Source organism: Raphanus sativus, unplaced genomic scaffold (genome assembly GCF_000801105.2).
Source record: "Raphanus sativus cultivar WK10039 unplaced genomic scaffold, ASM80110v3 Scaffold2928, whole genome shotgun sequence".
In the NCBI taxonomy this organism is placed as follows: Eukaryota; Viridiplantae; Streptophyta; class Magnoliopsida; order Brassicales; family Brassicaceae; genus Raphanus; species Raphanus sativus.
Window position 1 is genome coordinate 1 of NW_026618235.1, and position 12,499 is coordinate 12,499.

General features: G+C 33.9%; 1 long non-coding RNA gene across 5 annotated transcripts; it reads right to left on the bottom strand.

The window, feature by feature from the left end:
* Positions 1–488: 488 nt before the first annotated feature.
* On the bottom strand, positions 489–12,000 carry LOC108846537 (uncharacterized). 5 transcript variants are annotated; one of them, XR_001948669.2, is made up of 7 exons: positions 11,823–12,000; positions 11,520–11,708; positions 11,295–11,430; positions 10,743–11,066; positions 3,934–4,014; positions 1,296–1,462; positions 489–670 (listed from the first exon to the last, which is right to left on the bottom strand). It is a non-coding gene; the product is annotated as an uncharacterized LOC108846537 (long non-coding RNA). The 5 variants fall into 5 exon arrangements; XR_001948670.2 differs by having other exon boundaries at positions 1,296–1,473; XR_008941905.1 differs by having other exon boundaries at positions 1,296–1,479.
* Between the last annotated feature and the right edge of the window lie 499 nt (positions 12,001–12,499).

The following is a 12,499-nucleotide window of genomic DNA, read 5'->3' on the forward strand; positions in this document are numbered from 1 at the left end:
GAAGATCTTGGTAGAATTGGAATTTTTCTAATTTCTTACGGCTCAAGAATACGACGTCGCTAAGGGCTGATGCTAATCAATAGCTGTGCTTATTGGGTTGCTGGGCTAACGTTAAAACTTTATGGATAAACTAATGTTATGGCCCACATGGGGGCATATTTGTAGTGTAAAGTACTTTTTTGTCGACTGAAGATTTCATTAAACTATGTTTTCCAATGGCATCATGTTTTACAGAAATTAAAAGCCCAAACAGGAATGAAATTACAGCCAATCTATCTTATTAAAAGAGAAGTACCCAATAAAAAATAACCCTTTGTTTTCACTTTTATTTACACTCCATGCCACTGAGAATTAACTAAGCTTCCTATTTATATGTTTGTCTTTTCAGTTTATTTAATATGTCTTTTCCTACTTCATTTAAACTCTCGCCTAAATTAAAACTCGCTTATCCATTTTTCGTAATCAATGTTTAATAGATTCATTGAACATACCCATTGAAAGCTTTCATTAAAAAATAACCCAAATGGTTCCGTATGGATCTTGCATTACAAAACAATATTTTAGCCATCTAGGCGAACCACAATAATAACATAGATGTAATAGTAAGCATATAAATAACTGTGTTACAGAACTTTTTGTGTTACAGAACCACACACGAACAATTATGTACCTGTGTAAAAAAAAGAAAATAATTAAATCAATGTAAAAATGTCTAACACCTATTGAACATAAAAAATATACCCTATATCTATTGAGTTATTGACCTTGTGAAACTAACCAATCCAATCCTTACAAAAATCGAAACATAATATATTTTCTTAACCAAATCAGAAAGCTTTCAATGGCGTATATTCAATGTATCTATTAAACATAAAAAACGGTTGCGTAAAATATTAACAAACCAATCATCTTACTCTTATCAATTTTCTAATATTTATAAACAACCTAAATCAATTAATACAAAATCTTAACAATATCTCTTCTTAGAGTTTTTGTTATCGATTTCCTAATATTTCTAAACAACCTAAATCATTAAATACAAAATCAACAGAATATTCCTCTTAATCATTTTTGTATTTGATTTACTTGCTGAAGAGGAAAAGATAATTACGAAATTTATACTTTAATTTAATGTGACTCCAACAATTACCTATATTTGCGTATATTTATTGATTACCGGAAAGGATTTAGATTGTTCTATTAACTCACAAGATATTATCTTGTGCAATACTCCAAAAAAATATTCCTATCATTAGGGTTTTACGATTACAGTATATATATTTAACCTTGCATACCTTTTCAATATCACCTCAAACGTTCCAAGCTAATTTTTTCATCGCACCCAATTTAATTATGTCTTCAAACCAGAGTTTGGTTTTGATCAACGGCTTGAAACCTCGGTCCAAAAAATGGCGTACGCAAGTGAAAGTGATTCACTCGTGGAGACAAACCCCTCCATATGCTGATGAAACACTGGAACTGGTGTTAGCTGATCAGACTGTAAGTTCTGCTGAGACTGTTTTAGATGCTCTATATTTAACTTTGCATACCTTCTTCCTTAGATCCATTATATAATCTGCTCTATATGCTTTAAGTTCTAATAATTTTTAAATTGTTTACAGGGTGTTAAGATCCATGCATCATGTCCCAGAGCACTCATGTTTCGTACCCAACGTAACCTTCCGTTGGGGGAGTGGCGTGTAATTGAAAACTTTAAGGTATCTGCAGTGGGTAAAGGGAAATTCCGACCAACGAACCATCAGTATAAAATTACTATCACCAATGAAACTGTTTTTGGCAACTCCGACCACAAAGATGATAGCCCTTTCTTGAGTTTAGCCAATTATGAAAGGATTTCAAACGGGAGTGAAGATCCTAACATTCTCATTGGTATATTTATTTTTTTCTGTTTTTATATCATATTTATTTGTATATAACAACTCTAATATTAACTCTTTTATTTCTAAAATATAGACATTCTTGGTCATCCATATGACATTTCTGATGTCCAAATTGTTCGAGTGCAAGATGAGGACCGAAAGAGAATTCAGTTTCGTATGAGGGACATCAGGTATTATGTTTTGATTTATGATAAAACTTTGTGTTGTTATTTGGTCGGACGTTTCGTTCAATGTACTTTTTTTATTCCGTAGCGGTAAGAATTTAGCCTGTTGTCTTTGGGGATCCTATGCTGAGAAAATCGAAAATCTTGCCCGTGATTCACTTGAAGAAACAACTGTTTGGTTGTTAAGGTTTGCCAAAATTGGCGAGTTTCGAGGTAATTGTTTTCTTAACATAATTTTTTTAATTACTAAGAATGACCCACAATGTTTTTTTTATTAGGTGAAATTCAAATTACAAATGCATTTGATGCATCAGTGTTGGATCTGAACCCAACAGTGACTGAGGCAGTCGATTTCAGAATGAGGTAAAATATTTTTATTACTATTTTGTGAACAATTTGGTTTGATACTCTTTAAAATTCTTATAACTACTTATATGATATCCAGGTTAGAAGATGATCCTCTCCCTCTTGCTCTCACGGACAAGAAGCATGGGAAAAGAGAAATCATTAATGTTGCTGACGATTGGAATGATGTTGGTATTTCAATGATTTCAGAAATCATTGAAATGTCTGAGGTTAGTATACGCAAATCATTACTGTCTCCATTCTATTAAACTTTAATACATATCATTTTTAATTTGTACATTTTATTAACATCAATTATTTTACAAATATTGTAGCTGGACCAGACCAAAATCGTGTGTTCAGTTAAGGCGATTGATACAGATTGGAATTGGTTCTATTTTGGATGTAACAGATGCAAGCATAGTGTTGAAATGATCATTAAGAATGGTAATCAAAGTGACAAACCCTTATTCCGTTGCAAACATTGTCGTGCCAATGTTTCTAACGTTGAACCGAAGTAAGTATTTTGTCTTAAATTTGTCATTCTTTCAACATAGTTCTCGCCATTATATGGTTTAACTGTTTTTTTGTATATTTCAGATTCAAACTTCATTTGATTGTTGAGGACGACAGTGGAACATGTAAGGTTATGTTACTTAATTCTGTTGCTCTATCAATTGTTGGTGTCCCAGCTACTGATCTATGGGATGGTTCATATGAGGAGGCAAGTTTATTAATATCTATTATTTGATTTCAAATCTTATAACACCTTTTACTATATTTACGTTTTATATTAAACTTATCAGTGTTTTTTTTACAGACTGAAGATCCTGAGATTTTACCTAAACCTATTCTTGATTTAGTGGGAAAATCTTATTGTTTTGGAATAAGTACTTCCTCAGATGGATCAGCTATCTTCAAGGTTTCAGAGGTTTGGTCAGGTGATATCATTCAGAAAATCGAATCTGAGTCTGAACCGCTAACTCAGACTGAAGGTGGTTCCTCCAGTTTATCATCCGGAGGGGTAATTAAAATTCATAACGAATTATGTATTTTCTGAATATAAACTTCTATCTACCGTAAGTTTAACTCTTTTTCCATTAATTTTAATAGGTGTTACTGATCAAGGAAAACACTCAAACATCAGAAGATTGTTCAACCCCTCTCTCTAAAAGAAAAGAGATTGATGGAGAGATAGCAGACCTGACTTCTGCCTCAAAGAAGATTTGCCCACTCTCAATCAAGTTGGAGAAGACTAAGACTGATTAAAGAGAATGTTTTCGCATTGCTTCATCGTTTTCTTGCATGGTTTTTTTTATTTGAATTTTCTTTCATTGAGAGTTTCATGTCTTTTGGTTTTAAACTATATCAGTTCTTTTTTCTTTTGTTTTTTAATTTAACTATTTTCCTTAGTTTATCGCTTTGTTTCATTTATCAATAAATTATTTTTCTCATATACAGAAAGATTACTGCTTTATCTTTCTAACCAAACAACCTAGCATATGTTGGGAAGTACTGTGTACCTGAAATATTAATTTGAGTCGACGTCGGACCTTCTTATATGCTCCCTTTACCCTGCGTACCAAAATACCCTGCGTATCAAACTATTGGGACAAGCCGTTAGGATCATATATATGAGAAATATGTATATTGAACATTAACATATAATACATAAAAAATCAAATGAAGTTTGAATCTGAAATATACAAAAAAAATAGTTAAACCATATACTGGTGAGACCTAAGTTAAACGATCACCTTGCACTCAAGTATTTTCTCAATTTCTAAGAAATGTAAATATCTAAACAGCTTTTATTTACAACCAATTTCAATAACCAATATACAGATCGTAACAGCTTAAACAAAATATACCAATATTCATTTACCATATCAATATATTCTTTTGATATCGAGTCATTAATATAATATATTTTTAAAAAGACAAATGGAGAAAGTGAAAGCAGTGTATCATAATTAAAACAAACACTTTCACCCCCTTTGCCAAATCGAAAGACTCAAATCACCATGAAAAGAAAACGAGGGGATGGAAACGAAAAGGAGAACGTTCCTCCTAATGCACACAAAAATAAAACGCCTCAGCGGATTTCTCTTAGCAGGAATGATAATCTCAGTCCTAACTCTTCAACTGGTTCTATTCCTGTGAGATCGATTTTTAAGAGGGTTATGCATGAAATTGGTTCCTCACCATCTTCAATAACATCTTCGTCATTCAGTCCGAAACATCAACAGAGCACCAACTCAAATCAAACATCAAACCCTAAACCAGTTCGCCTATTTGGTAAGATAGATGTTTTCTAAACTAATATATTCTCTATACTACATTATTTTACTAAATAGTGCTATGTATATTTCCATGAAAGGTGTTGATTTGATGTCCAATAAAATCTCAAACACACCAATCAGCAGGAGTTGTCTGACATCTTTACATTGTAAGTTAAAAACATTCTCGGATGTAAAAAACAAAACAAATTTATTGAAGGTGACTAATAAGAGGTTTTAATGTTTTATGTAGCATCGGTTTTGCCAGACTCGAGACTTACTTCAGCTCAGACCATTAATTCAAAGAGACAAAGGGACACGCCACTTTCAGTTTTGAATGACATTTCAAATATAAGAAATTCTCTAGCTAATACAGAATTCGGATCGTCATTAGGAAGGTCTCATAATCAAACTGAACATGAGGCAACTGATGAAGATGATTTTGATGAAGGTAATTGGAAACTATGTTCTAACCAAGGCTAATTTTTTTCGTTTTAATTAAATTCCACACAGTTACTTATTATTCATATGAACTTGATTCAAATATGATGTAGGTGTCTGTGGTGGAGAAGATGAACTGGATTTTGACTGTAGTTCTCAAGAAAGTACAGACTCGGAAAATGATGGTCGTGATACTGATGGATTCGATTTTATTGCTCATGCGACACCAGCAACAGATCCTTACCGACCAGAACCGTTTTGTATGTCAAAAATCATCGAACGATCTCAAAAATCGAAAAGAAGTTCAGTTTATAAGAAGGAAGAAGGTACTCTATAAGATATTTATAACAAGCTAAATTTTAAGTAATGTTCTTTGCACGATTATAAGATATTTATAACTTACTTTTTAATGAATATGTTTACAACATGCAGGATATATTGATGAAGGTGATCCTAAACACAAATGCTCTCACTGTGGTGTTATTATGTGGTATGGTGAACGCCTAAACAAGCGCAAGAACTCTACGAATCCGACATTTGCACTATGTTGCTTGCAAGGTCAAGTGAAACTACCATTATTAAGGGAACCACCAATTGTTCTCAAGAGGCTGATGGAAGGAGATGATAAATTGAGTAAGCATTTCCAGAACAATATGAGACCTTACAACATGGTGTTCTCCTTCACTTCACTTGGAGGGAAAGTAAACAGATCAGTCCAAAATGGTTTAGGACCTTCTATGTTTCAACTGCAAGGGGAAAATTATCACCTTATGGGAAGCTTACAACCTAACGAGGGAAAAGATGCCAAGTTCGGCCAACTTTATATAGTGGACACTGAAAATGAGGTTAATAATAGAGCAAACTGCTTGAGGTAAGTTCGTTGTTTGTTCTTCTGATTTGACTAAGTTTGTATTTTTTTCTTTTGTCTAAATTATTATTTATAAATGACAGCTTAGGAAAAGGGAAATTCAAAACTCAGAAGAAAGACAAGCTCAAACCAGAAATTATTGACCTTCTGATCAAGATGTTAGATGAGGTCAATCCTTATGTAAAGCAGTTCAGATCAGCTAAAGATCGTTTCAAGACTGATCCAGAGGACGCATTTCATATGAGGATTGTTAGCAATCGTGAAAAAGATGGAAGGACATATAATACCCCTTCTGCGTCGGAGGTTGCTGCTCTGATTCCTGGAGATTTTAATCTTGATATGGAAAATAGAGATATTGTCCTTGAGCAAAAAACTGGAAAGCTAAAGAGGATAAGCGAAATTCATGCTTCCTATCTTGCACTTCAGTATCCTCTATTGTTTACCTATGGAGAAGATGGATTCAGGTTGGGTATAACGAAAGGTGTTACAGCAGCATCGAAAAAGCTTAAGAAGCCTAATATCAGCATGAGACAATTCTTTGCTTTCCGACTGCATGAACGTGATAATGAATCACACAGTCTTTTGCATTCTAGGAGACTTTTTCAGCAATTCCTGGTCGATGCATACACTACTATCGAGTCTAACCGTCTACGCTATCTTAAGTTCAATCAGTCTACTTTGAGATCAGATAGTTATGATTCAATAAAAGAATCAGAGAATGCTGGAAAGAACGACTTGCATGACCAAGGACAGGAATTCACCTTGCCAGCATCTTTCACCGGGAGTCCTAGATATATGAAAAATAATTACTTGGATGCTATGACCATATGCAAGCATTTTGGATTTCCAGATCTCTTCATCACTTTTACTTGCAATCCTAAATGGCCAGAAATCACAAGGTATGTTAAGCGAAGAAACCTAAAGGTTGAGGACAGGCCGGACATTGTTTGTAGGATCTTCAAACTTAAACTTGATTCATTAATGGAAGATCTAACAAAAAAAAACCTTCTTGGCAAGACAGTGGCATGTAAGTTTCTTTATGACTCCTGATTGTTTTGTACATGTACCCTGTTCTTAACTAATCTTTTATTTTGTTATGTATTTTTCAGCTATGTATACTATTGAGTTCCAAAAACGTGGCCTACCACATGCCCATATCCTCCTCTTTTTGCATCCAACAAGCAAGCTTCCCACCACAGATGATATAGACAAGATGATATCTGCAGAAATTCCTAACAAGGAGGAAGAACCAGAACTCTACGAGGTGATTAAAGATACAATGATTCATGGACCATGTGGAGCTGCTAATATGAATTTCCCATGCATGGAAAATGGAGTGTGCTCAAAGTTATACCCTAAATCATTTTCGGATCAGACAACCATTAATGAAGAAGGTTTTCCGATTTATAGGAGAAGGGAGCAGTCTGTTAGTTTTGTCGAGAAGAATGGGGTCAAATGTGATAATCGATTTGTCATTCCTTACAACAAGAGACTGTCTCTTCGTTATCGAGGTCACATTAATGTGGAATGGTGCAACCAAGCTGGTTCTATTAAGTACTTATTTAAGTACATCAACAAAGGGCTGTTGAGCCCTCCTGCTCATATTGTTGAAAGTATGTTAGCAAATGATGAGCCTCCTGCTCCTATTGTTCAACCAGACGTGGAGGGTAATGCTGTGGAAGGGAATGTGAAAGATGGAAAAGTCGAGAAGAAGAAAAATGAAATAAAAGATTTTTTCGACTGCAGGTACATCATTATGATTTCTTTCTTTTTAAATATTAATTATGATTCATTGCTTAGTAAAATTAAATATTGTTTTTCTTCTAGATATGTATCTGCATGTGAAGGTGCTTGGAGAATCTTTAAATTTCCTATTCACTACCGGTCTGTCTCAGTTGAGAAGCTTAGTTTCCATCTTCCCGGAAAACAGAAAATTATCTTCAAGGGAAAAGATAAAATGAAAGTTGTTGTCAGTCGCAAGCTCATTGAGAATACTATGTTGTTGGCATGGTTTGAGCTTAATAAAGTTGATGAACTTGCTAGAACTCTTACATATGCCCAGATACCAAACTTCTTTACCTATGACAAGAAGAAGAAGAAGTGGAACAGGAGAAAAAGAGGTTTCAGTATAGGAAGGATTAACTATGCTCCGCGGATCCAGGAAGATGCTTATTTTTTGCGTATGTTGCTTAACATTGTTAAAGGTCCTACAAGTTATGATGACTTGAAAACTTATGAAGGAGTTCTTTATCCTGGATACAAGGAAGCATGTTCTGCTCGAGGGTTATTGGACGATGATAAGGAGTACATTGAAGATATTTTAAGCAGAAGTCAGTACTGCTCAGGAAGTGAACTACGACAGATATTTGTAATTATGCTGATAAATAACAGTTTATCCAGTCCAGAAGTTGTGTGGGAGAAAACATGGGAGCATCTTTCAGAAGATATAGAGTATAACAGAAGGAAATATTTCAATGGACCAGGTTAGCATGTATTTAATTGAATTCGTTTTTAATATATATATCTACCTTTTTGATATCTGGTTTAACCTCTTTTTTTTTTCATTTAGGACTATTGTTAACTGATGAGGACAAAAAGAAATTTGCTCTCCAAGAGATTGACAGTCTTTTGAGGCGTTGTGGGACTACTCTAGCCAGATTTACTTCTATGCCGAAGCTGCAAAAGACGAGTCGACATGATTCAAATGTGTTGATACTAGATGAGCGCAACTATTCACGTGAAGAATTATCTCAGACTCTTGAAAGAGACATTCAGAAGATGACTGCTGAGCAAAAAAAATATGATGAGATCCTGACTGCTGTGAATGAGGAGAAAGGTAGAATGTTTTTTGTTTATGGATTTGGTGGAACTGGGAAAACATTTCTATGGAAATTACTTTCTGCAGCTGTTAGAAGTCGAGGAGATATAGTTTTGAACGTTGCATCAAGTGGAATTGCGTCATTGTTGCTGCAAGGAGGTAGGACTGCCCATTCAAAGATTTGGAATTCCACTAAATCCTGATGAGTTTTCGTCATGTACAATGTCTCATGGAATGGACCAGGCAAATTTAGTTAAAGAGTCTTCACTCATCATATGGGATGAAGCACCAATGATGAGCAAGTTTTGTTTTGAAGCTTTGGATCGGAGTTTGTCTGATATTATTGGAAAGGACAGGAATAATCCATTTGGTGGGAAGGTCATGGTATTTGGAGGTGATTTTAGGCAGGTTCTCCCTGTGATAAACGGAGCTGGTAGAGCTGAAATTGTATTGGCAGCACTGAATTCATCATACCTTTGGGAACACTGCAGAGTTTTACAACTAACAAAGAACATGCGATTGTTATCGGGTTCTTTAGTACCAGAGGAGGCAGCAGATCATAATGAGTTTTCAGAATGGATATTGAATATTGGCGATGAGAAGATTAATGAACCGAACGATGGGGAAGCAGAGATTGAAATTCCTTCTGAATTCTTATTTCTAGACTCGGCTGAACCTATTGAAGCAATTAGCAAAGCTGTCTATGGTGATATTCAGTCATTACAAATGAATAAAGATCCTAAGTTTTTTCAACAAAGAGCAATCATGTGCCCAACAAATGAAGATGTCAATATGATAAATGAGTATATGTTGGATCAGCTTGAAGGTGAATTCTATTCGTTACTCTTAAGAATTTCTGTATTTGGACGTGTTACTAAATAAACTAACCGTTGGATTCGAATATTGCAGGTGAAGAAAAAATTTATCTAAGTGCAGACAGTATTGATCCTTCCGATAAAAGCTCGGTCAAAAACGAAGCCTTGGGGGCTGATTTTCTGAATACTATTAAGGTTTCTGGTTTGCCAAACCATAGTCTGCGACTCAAGATCGGTTGTCCTATTATGGTTTTACGAAACATTCAACCTACTGCAGGGTTAATGAATGTAACTAGACTTCAGGTTACCGAACTTATGGATTTCATGATTGGCGCTAGAATAATAACTGGAGAAAAGGTTGGGGAAATTGTTTACATTCCGAGGTTGTTGATTCAACCATCAGACACCAGGTTACCTTTTAAGATGCGCAGAAGACAATTGCCTTTGGCTGTGGCCTTTGCAATGACAAAAAATAAAAGTCAAGGGCAATCACTCTCTGAAGTTGGTCTGTTTCTACCAAGACCTGTGTTTTCACATGGACAGCTATATGTGGCAATTTCCAGGGTCACATCAAAGAAAGGATTGAAAATTTTGATAGTAGACAAAGAAGGTAAGCCACAGCGGAAGACAATGAATGTTGTCTTCAAAGAAGTTTTCAACAATCTATAAGTCAGGGGACCGTGACCAGGTTAATAATTTTGCTTTTATCCACTAAATTGTTTATATTTTCGGAAATTACATTTTCTAATATTTTGTAGGTATTCAAGCTATTTTGCTGGCTAGCGTGACATCTGAAGGCAATATTTACATCAAACTTTGAACGTGGATTTGAATTTCATATTCTCGAATCTATCTGTTTACTTTTCTTTCAGTTGTTTTGGAACTATGTTTTGCTTCTTATATACTATTGCAAGATATTTACTTTGATGCTAAGATTTTGTGGCATAGTTTTTCTAATGAAATAACACACTCAATCAAGAATGACATCGTAAAAGACCACATTTCAATCAACATTCATCAAATAAACTCATGTTGTTCTCCTAACTACCAGATTCAGTTCGAAGCCTAATTAGTATCTACCTTATTCAAGCATCAGTAAAAATGCACTTACTTGCTTACGGGAAGCATAACGTTATGTCTCTCTCCAATGTGTTTCATTTGTAATAAGCTCAATTCCATTAGATTTGAGCTTCAAATTGTATGGACCCTGTCAAATAAAAATTTGTAACAGATTTTAACAAAGTATCCATGATATATTAAAACTGAAACTAACTTATTAACGTAGAAGAAGACACATTTGTTTTAAATAACTTATCTTCTATATAGTAGACCTTGCCCTATTGCTCTTTAGAAACACTGCAGATAATGTATTTATTGCTTCAGATCTTCTTTGTATACATCCAAACCATTCCACTCTAACTTGAAACAATATTAACTGTTGAAAAATACAAAAAAAAAACGGCAGATTAGATTTACTTTACTGTTGTTTAATAAACTTCTTATGAATTTGTCTAAGTTAACCGAACAATCAAGATAACATTGTCTTATATATATTTTTTTCCAGAATAATGTTAAAAAAATAACAGAGTTTGAACCCTGTTCACTAATTTTCCATTTGAAACAACATAGTATATATATTAAAAGAACATAATAATATACAAACCTTAGCATCCACGAGGAAAAGCGGCCCTTCTCTATTGCGTGCTCTGATTAACAACGATTACTTATGTTCCTGTTCTTAACTCGGAGAGGTAACAAGTCTTTCCTCTTGGAACAGCAACATCAGCATGAACTGGCCCCTGTAATAGCATATTCAAGACTTATTAAATATATGAGACAAAAAAATCACAGCGTTGACTCTAAATTAACATGTCTAAAAGCTACCTACCTCAAGGTATAGTTTTGATTCAGAAGGATTACTTGAAACAGCAAACATCGTCTTCTCACTTCGTTGGAGAGCCGCCAGTAGACCTTCAATCTGCTCATCTTCAATTTTAAGTTTCTGTAGGTCCTCAGGTACACAAACCTCAAAAACTGCAGCCACAGATAGTGTAGATCTGCGAAATTAGAAGTTGATCTGCAATTATAGTATATAAAATATATTTTAAAAACTCGGTTAACAATAAAACTTGAAAACAGAAAATAGATCAATCGAAATCCTTAAAACAGAGTTAGGGTTACATATACATACCTTGCGCAACCTCTTTTTTGATCCCTAACATCACGATTTGTAAGAACTGATGAGATTTTGTTGAACGGATTTCAATGATTTTCCTTCTCTAAGATTCCTCAAGAACATCGAAGAAGAAAGAGAAAGACTCTTCGCTTTCACCGACAGAAAAATATAACCAAAGTCAGATATTTTATTTGTTAACACTTGGCGAAGTTTTTTTTTCTGTTACGCTTCCCGGAAAAAATACTAATGCACCTTGGGCTTTTACTTTATGGACCTTTCAACATATTTTTCTTCTCGACTATTATTACTTATGTATATACAAAACCAAGCCCATACATTATTTTTGTTTACGTTATTTATATTCATATTTAGATGTTTAAATTAAAATTAATATCCTTTTTGCAGCTTTACATCTGTGTTAAACCATTAAAAGGCTGTGTCTTTTCTACATAAATATATAATTCATTAGTTCCTCATATTTAAAATACAATAACGTTAATAATATATATATATATATATATTACAAATCTCTAAAAGAAAAAAAATATTTTTTCAAATAGAATACATTATATACATTATTGTTCGTATAAATTATGTTTAACAAATAAAAGTGAAAAAAATCTATTTTCAGATCCCTAAACTTTTTAATCAAATCGTTTAGTACTAATTAAAAAACTTGAAACACAAAAACA